The 13,043-nt window shown below is 32.8% G+C and overlaps 1 protein-coding gene across 3 annotated transcripts in view; it reads right to left on the minus strand.

The window, feature by feature from the left end:
- ADK (adenosine kinase) overlaps positions 1-13,043 on the minus strand; it is a 581,730-nt gene that overhangs the window by 221,483 nt on the left and 347,204 nt on the right. The gene's annotated exons all lie outside the window — the stretch shown is intronic.

The raw sequence follows: 13,043 nt of genomic DNA on the forward strand, positions 1-13,043 counted from the left end.
TGCACCTGGTGGACAGCTTCAGATCACATTGAAGCTCCACCCAACCATTCCACAAGTGCACACTCAGATGACTCAGCAGGCACCAGAGCCCCATGGAAGTAAAGTCCTGCTCTGTTGGGTGTGCCCTTGCACAAATGATCCCCTAGAGTGGTTGTAGCCAGTCCTTGTAGCCAATCTGGGAGTAAATCCTTCCAGCTGACCTGCCAACAGCAATCAAGTCTCAACTACAACAGGAGGGTGTACATAGCCCATAATGCATGGGGGCACACCTGGAATGCCCAGCTCTAGTGAAGAGGCTGTGCCATAGCACCTTACCTGATACTTGCTACATTAGGTCACTCTACCAAGCCTGGAAGATGTTGCAGTTCTACCTTACACAAAAAGACAAACTTAGGGAGACTGCCAAAATGAGGAGACAAAGAAACATATCCCAAATCAAAGAACAAAACCAAACTTCAAAAAGGAACTAAACAAAATGAAGACAAACAATCTACTAGATGCAAAGTTAAAGAAACTGATTATAGCCCTGGCTGGGTAGCTCAGTTGGTTAGTGCATCATCCCCATATGCTATGGTTGCAGGTTCGATCCCCAGTCAGGGTATATGGCTGGAACAACAATCAATGTCTCTCCCTCTCTCTCCTTCTCTTAAAAAAAAATGAATCAATTAAAAAAAACCCACTGGTCATAAGGATGCTCAATCAACTTAGGGGAAGAGTAGATGAACTTAGTGAGACTTCAACAGCATAAAAAAGGACATGGATACAATAAAAAAGAACCTGTCACAAATGAAGGAGATACTAACTGAAATGAAGAATAATTTACATGGAATCAACAGCAGATAAGATGAAGCTGAGGATGAAATCAGCAATTTGGGATATAAAGATGCAAAAAACATCCAGTTGGAACAGCAAAAAGAAGAAAGAATTTTCAAAAATTAGGATAGTGTAAAAAGCCTCTGGACAACTTCAAATGTGCCATTTACATCATGGGAGTGTCATAAAACAACAGACAGCAAGAAATTGAAAACCTATTTGAAAAAATAACGAGAGAAAACTTCCCTAACCTGGTGAAGGAAATTGGTGAAGGAAATGTAAGTCTAGGAAGTACAGAGAGTCCCAAACAAGATGAACCCAAAGGGGCCCACATCAAGACACATCAATAATTAAAACAAAGAAGGTTAAAGACAAAGAGAGAATCTTAAAAGCACCACGAGAAAGGTAGTTAATTACCTACAAGGGAGCTCCCACAAGACTGTCAGATCATTTCCCAACAGAAACTTTGCAGGTCAGAAAGGACTGACACAAAATATTCAAGGTGATGAAAAGCAAGGACATGCAACCAAGATTAATCTACCCAGAAGAGCTGTCATTTAAAATAGAAGGACAAAAAGAGCTTCCCAGAGAAGAAAAAGTCAAAGGAGTTCATCACCTCCAAATCAGTATCACATGAAATATTACAGGGTCTCCTAGAAGAAGAAGAGAAAGTGGGGTAAGAGAGAGAAGGAGATGGAGAAGGAAAAAGAGATGGAGGAGAAGAAAAGGTAAAAAATATGAACAATGGCAATAAATACATACCAACAATTGAATCTAAAAAACAAAATAAGTGAACAAGCAGAACAGAAACAGACTCATATAGATATAGAGAACATTTCGACAGTTGCCAGATGGGGTGGGAGTTGGGAGGATGGATGAAAAAGCTGAAGGGATTAAGAAGTGCAAATTGGTAGTTACATAACAGTCATGGTGAAGTGAAGTACAGCATAGGGAATATAGTCAACAATATTCTAATAACTATCTATGGTGTTATATGGGTATGAGATTTATCTGGATGATCACTTAGCAAGTTATATAATGTCTAATCACTGGGGTGTACACCTGAAACTAATATAATATTTTATGTCAATTGTAATTGAAAAATTAAAAATGATTTGAAAAATAAAATAAATGTGAAAGATTTGGGGGTAAAAATCATTTTAATTACTTAAAACATTTTCATATTAGAAAATCCAATAAGTGTTATATTTTCAAAAAATTTTTCTAACATTCATTCTTAAATTGAAGCATTAATCCACATAAAACAAAATATTTTAATAGCAAATACTATCATTAGCATACACAAAAATTAAGTTCTAATCACTTAGTTTAACTACTAAAAAGAGAATAACAACAAAATGTTTATAGCTAGCCCATTTTCTGTATTTTACTAAATTGTTTTAGAGAATATTAATGATTTTGAGGGCTTTTCGTTTTTCATAATGCTATGATAATCAGTGTTTACAAAACCATTTTCTGAATACAAGACAACAGGACTCATTTAAAAACCACAACAACTAATCATGGTTAGAAAGACACTCTGAATAGGAATTCCATGTAATAAAAGATTCAATGGCAATCATGACAAAAGATGCAATCTGATAAGCTTAAACATAAAAATTAGTATATGCAGATTTGTGAAACGTGAACTCTAATCAGGAATAAAAAAATGTTTATTGTTCCTATAAAACATTAATAATAACAAGTACACATTAGTAAAGGTCTGGCATGTGCTGGCAGGATTACATTTGTATTTCTGTCACCAAAATCCTAGGAGGGTGGTTTTATTATTTCATGTTACAGATAAAGAAATTAAGAACCAGACTTGTTAAATAACTGCTTTCAGGCCTTTAGAGAAACAGGTAATAAGTACAGGACTGAACTGGGACCCAGACTCGAATCTGACCTCAAAGGCAATAATCCACATCACTCTCTCTCTCAAGGACACAGGTTTCGATTAAAGAATATACATATGTGTATGATCAAGTTTTAAACATTTATTAAAAACAGCACATGTTTTAAACATTTTTCATTAGTTTCAAACACTAATCAAAATGGGACTGTATCTGTTGGTGTGTTTCTGGATTCTCTATTCTCTTTCATTATTTCTTGTCACACCAATATCACAATGCCTTTATTACTATAACTTTATATTCAAGGAATTAACATCTTCCATCTTGTTTGTTTTTAAGAAGGACTTGGATACTACTGATCCTGTTAATTTCTAAAAACATTTAAGGATCAGTTTGTCAATTTACAGACAAACCCTTACTTGTTAGTGGATTTTTACTAGAATTACACCAAATCTACAGATCAGTTTCTGAATTGCAAAGATCAAATTGGTACAATATTGAGTCTTCTAATCCATAACACCTTAAAAATATATTTGTTTATTTAAGATTTCTTAAAGTTCTTTCAATATGTTTATAATTTTCTTTGTTGAGGGCTTGTGTGATTAATGACAAAGTTCTAGATATCAGAAACAATTAGAGTACAAAAGCAACAAAATGTTCTGGGTTTTGCAGAATTCATATCTTCAACTTTAACAAATAATGCATTAGTGTTTTCCAAAGTACGTACGAGTTGTTAATAGTAATCTTGGGCAGCTTTTGAAATTGTTAAACTTTAAACCACTGCTTTCCTTTATGCTATTTGTGTCCTGCTCAAGAAATCATTTCTTAGCCCCAAAGTCATATAGATATTCATCAATGCTATCTTCTAGAAGCTGTTATTTTTACTTAAATATTTAGGTCTATGATCCACTTGAAATTGGATTTTGTGTATAATGTAAAACAGGAATTTGGTTTCACTTTTCTTTATGAAAAAGTAATTATCTCAACACCTCTTACTGAATAACCCACCATTTTCACACTGAGCTGCAACACAGCTCTTTCATAAATGAAGTTGCTATGTACAAAATGAGGGGCCTTTCTCCTCTTTATCCTATTCCAATGGTCTACCACTGTGCCAATATACATTGCCCAAATTAAAAAATTGTAAAATGTTTGAATATATGGTAGGATATGTTCCACTTCCCATTACTGTGCTTCTTCATAAGTATCTTGATTATTCTTGGCTTTTTGCTGTTACATGGAAACATGGTAAAGTCTCCTAAGATCTGAATTGCATTTTAACTGGAATGGCATTGACTCTATGGCTCATTGTAGAGAAAACTGATATTTTTAATGACATTAAAATTTTCTATTTATGAATATGGTATAAGACTGATATTTTTGATATTAGACATAAAACTTTTATAATTAAAAATAAGTGTATTCCCTTAATAGCTTTAAGTGACAAAACATTGGCAAAATTTTCCTCTATGTCACCAAGGCTTAATGAAAAGGAAATGTGATATTAAGTGCTTGAGGATAGTTGTAAGAAAACATAATTTACTTCCTATTTGTATTCCACTGAGTTCAGACCATTAAATAAACTGGCACACCTGTACAATAAGGAAGTTCCTGCTAGTGTGAAATACATCCCTAAACCCTTACTTATTTGAACTTCCTGTAAAATAGCTGGCTTAGAAAAACACACTTTATTCGAACAGAAGGAATGAAAAGGGATTCAGCTTAAAATCCCTACGTGGATCCAACACAAAATATAAAGACTCATGAACAGGGACAACAGTGTGTGGATTGCTTGGGGGCAGGGGTGGGGAGCAGGGACTGTATAAGGGGACTAAATGGTAATGGAAAAAAATAAAATAAAGATTAAATTTTCAAAGATATTAATAAATAAATAAATAAACTGTCAAAATAAATGACACATGAAAGACATTTAATAGAAATATGTAGCAGTGGAACATGTAAGAATTATAACCAAATACGTAGACAAATTTCATGAAGCAAAGATCCCTACGAATCAGAGATACAAAAGCATGGAGAAGATATGATTAAAGATATTAACAGAAGGTAAAATATAAACTGGCTGGGTTCAAAGGAGAAATGTAAACTAATAATAAAGCTACCACAGAAGTCAAGATTGGGTAAAGTAAGCAAAATGATTTGGGAATTAAATAATAAAAATAAATAAGAAAATGATTAAAAAACACAGGATTTTTTTTCAGTTGTGAAAATACTCTGTATGATACTACAGTGATGGACATGTATCATTATACATTTGCTCAAATCCATAGAATGTAACACCAAGAGTAAATCTTAATGCAAACTATTGATTTTGGGTGATTATGATTTGTCAATGTATGTTCATCCATTGTAAAAAATGAACCACCTTGGCCAGGGATTTTGATAATGGGAAAGCTATACATGATTGGGAGCAGAGGGTAAATAGTAATTTCTGTAGCTTTCTCTCAATTTTGCTGTGAACCTAAAACTGCTTAAAAACACAAAATTTTAAAAATCAGTAAGTCCAGAATTTACAATAAAAAAAGCCTAAGTAACATAATGATCTCCTTAAGTTAGTCCAATAAAATATTAATAGAATAGAAAGAATAGTTTAAAATGTATTTGAAGATACACAGCATTCACTTTAAACTAAAGAGGACCTTTTGGTTCATTTTTATGTGAGTTCTTCACCTCAACATCAAAAATATTCCACAGATGTCCCTAATGGGTAGCCTCAAAAATAAGAATGGCAACAAGTTAGTTAAGGCACAGCTTTTGTCTTGAGGCGAAGGTGAGAGAAGGCTCTCTTTAAGAGTCACAACTGTGCATCTAATCACCTTCCTCAGGGCCTTTTAATACCACCAGCTACAATACCACCTTCTCCCTCTCCCCCATCACAATCATTGACCACTGGGGACCCCTGAGGAGAAACCATACTGAATAGAAAAGGGCATTCGAGAAGAGAGGTATAGTTGTACTTTAAGAGTGTAATAAAATACAAAAAGTTAAGAGGAGGAAATTGCCTATACAGTGTAGTGAGAACTAATGAGAAAATGTGGTATAAAGGGAAAAACATGGGGAACCTGGGTAACTGGCTGTCAGTGACTAATGAAATATGTGACCTCTATCTAGGTCCATAAAGATGATAGTTACCTTATTTACTATAAGTGATTTGAGATTGGAAACTCAATAACTTTATATAAATTGTGAATCTGGGGCAATACAAGATCACTTAATATTTAATATGTAGTTTTAAACAAAAATGTATCATGAAAGTTAATGTTGTCTTTTTGAAAAAATATTTGTCATGAAGAATGCAAATAGAGAAAAACATACGTAAAATACAAAGTGAAAAGTTGCCCATAATCCCACTTCCTAGATATAAAAATAATGTTCCTACTTTTTCTCAACTATCATAAAAAAGAAAAGTTTTAATATATTATTATTCTACTAAAAAATTATCTGGGTAATTTCCATGAAAATGATTTATTGTAATGCAACACTGAATATAATAAGTGAAAGGTTTTTTATCTCCTTTTTTGGATTCGAAGTATTAATGGCTGGCAATCTTAGATTGTGAAATCAAAGACACATGGGAATTCCTGGATATACAAATAATCCATAACTTCAGGTTAATACTTACGGTTTTATGTACTACTAATTTAAGATAGAAGTGTCTAGAAATGGCAGTTTATTGTTCTGCACTGCAGCAAGTCTTAATTACCCTAGTAATTTAGTTTCTTGTATAGAGACTTACAATGGTGATAGTGTTAGATGATCAAAGTAAAGGGAGAAGTAAAAACATCCATGAATTTTATTTTAATGCTAAGAGATAACACTGTTCTTTCTTTGAGATCATTTACTTTCACTTAGTTTAATAAACAACATAATGGGAAAAAAATGGCTAATTATGTTGCTAGACCAATTGCCTATACCTTATAACTTACACACGGAAAAACAATGATTTCTATCTTTCCCTTCTGTATTTTCTAGAAATATCTAAAAGTAATCATTTAAAAATATATACATACACATTAATTCAACCATATATACTCATTTATCATCATTCTCTTCTTGGAAAAAATCTTAAGTTTCATAAATTAATTTCTTTATCTAGAATTATTAAATTGGACTAAGGGTTTTTTTAGTGCATGTAAATACTAGTAAATCATTAAATGTCTCATGTAACAGATATAAAATGAAGACATGACATTTCAGCTAATGAAGCAAAGCCATTTATCCTGAAATTTTCTTGCTATAGAAAGAGAAACCTTTAAACATGTCCTTAAGTTTGCAAAAATCAGCAACTTTAATCTATCTACTTTCTTTTGACCTTTACACTGAGCCTCAAAAAACTGTTCAGCAACATAAATTCGATCTCAAAAGGCTGCTGCAGATCTCATTTTCTGCTGTTTTTCCATTAGGTATTTATGGGACTTGCTAGTGTTACAAGGGACTAGTAAAACGCCAAAGTAATCCTGCAGTTCCTGTGTATGAATTCAGCTTTTCCCTTTGAGATGATAACTTTTTCTCTCTTGCCAAGGCCTTTTCAGAATCAAGTAAAAAACTAAGACTATAGGTGTAATGTTCTTTTTTAAGAGGTAGGATGGGTGAATTGGGACAGGGCAGGGGAAAGAATATTAACCAGGTTTAGCATTTCAACTATTAAAACAAAATAAAATTTTAAGCCATTAAGGTAGCTTGTTACACATTTGTACTAATTGAAATCACAGCATGATTATACAAGATAGAAAATGAATCCAATGAATTCTGAAGTTTGAAGATCTCAGCTGTGTGCATACCTTCTCGTAACTGCACAGGAAACCAGCTGCTTCCATTTATGAACTCTATTGAACACATGTGCTCCAGTATACCCATGACATAACGTGTAACATTATATTTCAAACAAGTTTGCCAAGTAGGGGGAGGGTGTACAAATATGTTAGTGAGACAAAAAACATATAAGCTTATTTTCTTAATGTTAGCAAGAACTTCAAGTTCTGTTTCCATTAATGTGCTTCATAATCCATTATAAAATATAAGTAATCAAATTAATGAACTTAAAAAGAAATCCATTCATTCTAAACACAGAAGTTTATCAAAGTCTAAATCTAAATGAAGTCTGAGACAAAGAAAAATATTGAACTAAGTCAATTATACCTATCACTCGCTTACTATGGACAAGGGACTATACTAGTCATAGGATACTGGCCTATGAGACTAAAACTTCCCATAACTTATATAAAATTAGGCCAGATTCTCCCCACTTCCCCCATCTCAGTGGAAGTTACATCCTTGACTCACTTCTTTCTTTCATACCATATTTCCAGTCCAACAACAAATTCTATTACTTATACCTGCAAACTATATCCAGAACCTAATCACTTCACACCACTTCCACTGAAAACAACCTAGCCAAAGCCACCATCTCTCTCACCAGAATTATTGCAGTGGTCTCCAAATTGATCTCCCTACTTCTGTCTCCTCCCCATTCAGTTCCTTGTTCACATAGCAGCCAAAATAACCCTACTACAGTGTCATCTTGTATTTCCCATCTACACAAAAGCTTTTTATTTCATTCAGCGTAAAAAGAAAAAAATCTTTACAATGACCTGTAAAGTCTTATTTAATATGTCTTTCAACTCTTTCTCACTATATCACATATAACTTTTCCCATTGCTCACTCCACTTTGGCCGTATTAGCCTCCATGTTTCTTAAATATGCTATGCTCTGGCAAAGCCTTTGTACTTGCTCTCTGTTCCATGTGTTCACATTGTTTTTCTCTCTAATATCTGTATGACTGGCTCTTTTAATTTCTTAAAATTTTTATTTAAATGTTATCTTCTTGGGTGAGACTTTCCCTAATGATCGTATTTGAAAGTATAACAACCTCTTTCCAGGCCCCAGCTTTCCATGTCCCCCTTTATTTTTCTCCAGTTCTTATTATCACCTAGTATACTGTGTATTTTGTATAAAGTCTTTACCCACTAAAATGTAAGCTCCTTGGAGGCAGCAGTTTTTAATTTGTTTTGGTCACTGCTATATTTTTGGCACCTAGAAAAGAATCAGGTACACATTAAGCCTTTAATAGGAATGAGTTAAGCATACAAAACATTTAAATATAAGCACATATTTAAAGGTAAGTTATTTTTTGAACACCTGCTCTATCTCTCTTGAGTGAAAATGATTAAAAGTTTATAAAATGGTCTTTCAAGGTACGATGGAAACAAATATACAGTAAAACTCTAAAATAATATTCCATGAGCTGTTTGTAGATTCTTATTTTAACAGACGAAGTGTACATTCACATACTGTTCTTACAAAGATGAAAATTTCCAGAAACTACAACACAAAGGACACAGGATGAGCGTCATGCACAAAATAGAGCTCACATATATTCCTGAATTTTTCTTAACAGTCATTATTCATTAGCACAAATGCTTTACACACATAATTTTGGAAGCATACAAGTAACACATGTGACAAGAATCTTTGGGTGTCTACAAGAATACAATTCAGATTTTGAGCAACAGTCCTTTCTAGTTTAGTAAACATCCTTTCAGGAAGTTTTGCTTATGATTTTTCTCTTAAAATACATTTAGGATCTGTATGTTCTCAAATATAATTTCTTTCCAAGAACATTTACTTGAGTTTTATTAGTATTTTGCTTACACTTTGCTTAATTCCTTGAGGATTAAGGTGGTTTAGAAGAGTGTAAAAAGGACAAAACCAGGACTAAAAGTTGTGGTAAAGAAGAAAACAGAGTAAACCTTAAAGGCATGCAATCAACTGTGCAACAGAGATTTCCTTTTAACATTCTAATAACCACGGGAAAAAGGAAAAATGTAGTGATACAATTAAAAATCTACAAAAGATGGGCAAATCTGGATAAACAGAATCTAGAGATTCTTTGTTTAAAAAATATACAAAGATGAAATAATCACATTTGATAGAAATTTCTCAAGAAACTTTATTGAAGTTTTCCATGTTTACTTGATGAATTTTGAATTATCACTATTTTGGAATTAGAGAAGACAACTTTGAAACTATCACAAATCCCTAAATCCATGAAATATGGATATGCTTATTGAAACTTGTTTTTATCCTAAATTTTAAATTATTTTTTTTAATATTTAGAGAGGGGGAAGAGAGAGAATAAGAGGAGAGAAACATCAATGTGCAAGAGAAACACAAATCAGTTGCCTCTCACATACCCCCAACTGAGGGTCTGGTCTGCAACCCAGGCTTGAACCCTGACAGGGAATTGAACTGGCAAGCTTCTGGTTCACAGGCTGGCACTCTATCTACTGAGCCACACCAGTCAGGGCTTTATCCTAAATTATATATAGGAATCATTTTTTAATGTGTATCTCAAATCAGTTTTTTAAATCCCTACTATATATTGTTTTCTCTTCTCATTTAAAGGAAATTTTTCAGAACGACCAAATCCTTATCATTTCAGAAGGGTAACTGCAATTTCATAAGCTGTAGAGAACAACAAAATACTTCACAATGGATTCTAGACAGTTGACTAGACTCATTCACTACTTAAGATCATAGCAAATGTGAGTCAAACTATGAAAGTTACAATTATGAATGGCAATATACTATGTTGTTCTTTCCTTTTGAAGCGGATGAGTCAACTATGACTAAACAACTGTATAAGCCTCCACTTGATGTCCAAAAAGCAAAAATAACTTAGATTTTTGAAATTAGATATGAAATATTTATCACTTATTGAATTGCTTTTAGAAAACTCAGTAATTAGTTTTAGGAGAAAATGTGGTCTCTCTACACTTTGACCAAACTTTATTTTCCTATACTTTTATCTGTGTAGATTGAGCTACAGAATTTTAGAAAAGCTCTTCATATGCACTATTTACAAAAGATTTTATTTTTCCTGAGGGTACCATGAGAGATTTTTAATACACTGTACACCTTCTAAATTTTCCAAATTGTTTAAAAAAAATTTCATGTTCCCCACAATAGGTCAATAATTTAGACAGATTTTATCTAATTTAAAAAATATATTAATGATACCATAAAATTTTTGTAAGCAATGCTTTAGATTTGTTGGTGTTTTGGTCTTGGAGTTTTGGTATAAAAATACAACAAACAAATAAAAAAGACGCACTACAGAGAGATTAGACTGTTTTCAAAACCTGCAAGGTATTTATAAAAGATTTAAAACAGACATATGCTTTTAAAGTTAAGAACCTTCAAATGCAACAGTTAATCCACATAATAATTCAACAACCAAGATAGGTTCAAAGTTCTAACAGATACCATATGTAACCTGTAATAAAACCTGAGTTAAGATATTTCAAGCAACAGGATAATTTCATTTTCCATTCTAAGTACCCATTTATTTTTAGTTAACAGGCTATGACGTAGCACGTGAAAATGCTGTAATTACGTACAATAAAACCTTAGTACAGATAAAATATTTTATTATTAGGAAGCTAAGATTTGGGAAGCAATATTGCAGAAATCATTTTTATGTTCACTACAGAAGACAATGCATACTGAATTTACCATTAATTATAAAAAGTTATGAAGTCTAATAACAGTCTAAAAAGCTAAGAAAGTAGATGAAAGAGGAGAGTTATATTTAACCTAGACAATGTATGAGATCCAAATCATCATCCATATTATTGCATATTTTAAGCTCTACAGCAGTCATAAAGGGAATACATGGTTGCAAGGCATTGTGGTACTGTAATGGACATTATCAAAAAAATTAGTATTGAGACAGGGAAGGATCAGCAATGAATATGAAATATTCCATGTTTTAAATCAGAAGGAAAAAATCAACTAAAGTGCAAATAGTACTGTCAGGACTTCTTTCTTTTCCAAAATAAAAAATCAAAGTCTGTGTTCTGACAATAATAACATTAGAGGACTACATAAGCCATTCAGACTAGGATGGTGAGGAAAGTTTAAAAATGAAATCAATATGCAGATAAAGTCAGATGTTAGCTGAGTAAAGAAATAAATATACCTTTTTTTTTTTTTTTTTTTTTTTTGCTAACAGTTTTTGAGACAAAGGAACAAGTGTCTGGCAGCTTAACCAAGAGAAGTTTGGAACTTAAATGGCATTGTTAAAAGGAAATATTTTCTATTTCTGGTTTCTCAAGTTTATAGTTGGTTTACTCTAAGGGCTTACTCTAAGTATTCCTTACTTTAATCACAGAACATGCTCTGTAAATTTAAAGACAGAAAATTGGCAACCCCATCAGTAGTATTTCAATATTACAATAGTGTCTTTTATTAGAAACTCAGTACTCCTAATTCATTCATCTGCTAGACAGAACTTCCTGGCTAACAGTCCGTTGTGATGACATAATTCCTGACAAAGGCATTCTCAGTAAAATCTAGAGTACCAGGATTAATCACTACAGTTTTACTTTAAACATTTTTTTTTAAGCTGTTTGTAATTCATGGAATAAAAGGAACACCAGTAGAACATCCACATCATATCATGTCACCCTGAAGGGACAAATGCACAGAGGAAAAGACACAAAAAACCTTGCAGATGTCATGTTTGCCATATATTAGTGGTGAAAGTGCTTGACTTTTGACTATAGAAAGCTGATTTTTTTGTACTAGTATTTTTCAGGCTGTGTCCTGCTCAACCGTAGTGTTCCTTCAGATGTAAAAAGATGTTTTGTCCTACAGAAATCTATTCAATTATTGCCTAGCCTTTCCTTTTCCAGATAATTCAGAAATGAAACTCTCTTTTCATAGAATATAATTTTGGAAAAAATGCTTTTTACCATGTCTTAAGGTAGGGTATATATGTGTTGTTTAAAGATTAAAAAAAATCTTTTAATCAGTTTTGTTTCATTATTTCTTGTTCCTCCCCATATTAAGCCTTAACTGATCAAAGGATTCTGTGGTTAGGGTAGAACCATTATGTAGGAAGTCTATGGGCTAGTCCTAAAGGTAGGTAGAGTATTTATTTCTGGAAGCAGTATGGAAAAGAAAACTATTTACTTTTGTTTGTTTTGGGAGCTGAGACAAATGGCAGTTGGTGGGACAGGTTATACACCAAGGATCTGCATTCCCTTACTAGAGTATAATAAAATTTTCAAAGCCAAAATGAATGATAACATACAATTTTTCTTTAGAATAGGTCTCAGAGTATCCACTCCTGAATTACAGAAAAGAGCAGTAATTTCAAACTGGGATGTGGTTGGTGGTGGGAACATGAGAAATCCAAGGATAAATGTTAAGTTAAAATTTCTTGGCCTTCCATTTTAAAGAACCATGGGACTTCTGCATTAAAATGTTTTCAGACAAACTTTAAAAATTACTTGTCCCAATTGTATACCCAAGAAGATACTGTTAGAGCTAGTTTGAAAGGGAGGGGCTTAGGA

The sequence above is a fragment of the Pteronotus mesoamericanus genome, unplaced genomic scaffold, assembly GCF_021234165.1.
Source record: "Pteronotus mesoamericanus isolate MK-2021 breed Mesoamerican mustached bat unplaced genomic scaffold, CSHL_Meso_final contig_24, whole genome shotgun sequence".
Lineage (NCBI taxonomy): Eukaryota > Metazoa > Chordata > Mammalia > Chiroptera > Mormoopidae > Pteronotus > Pteronotus mesoamericanus.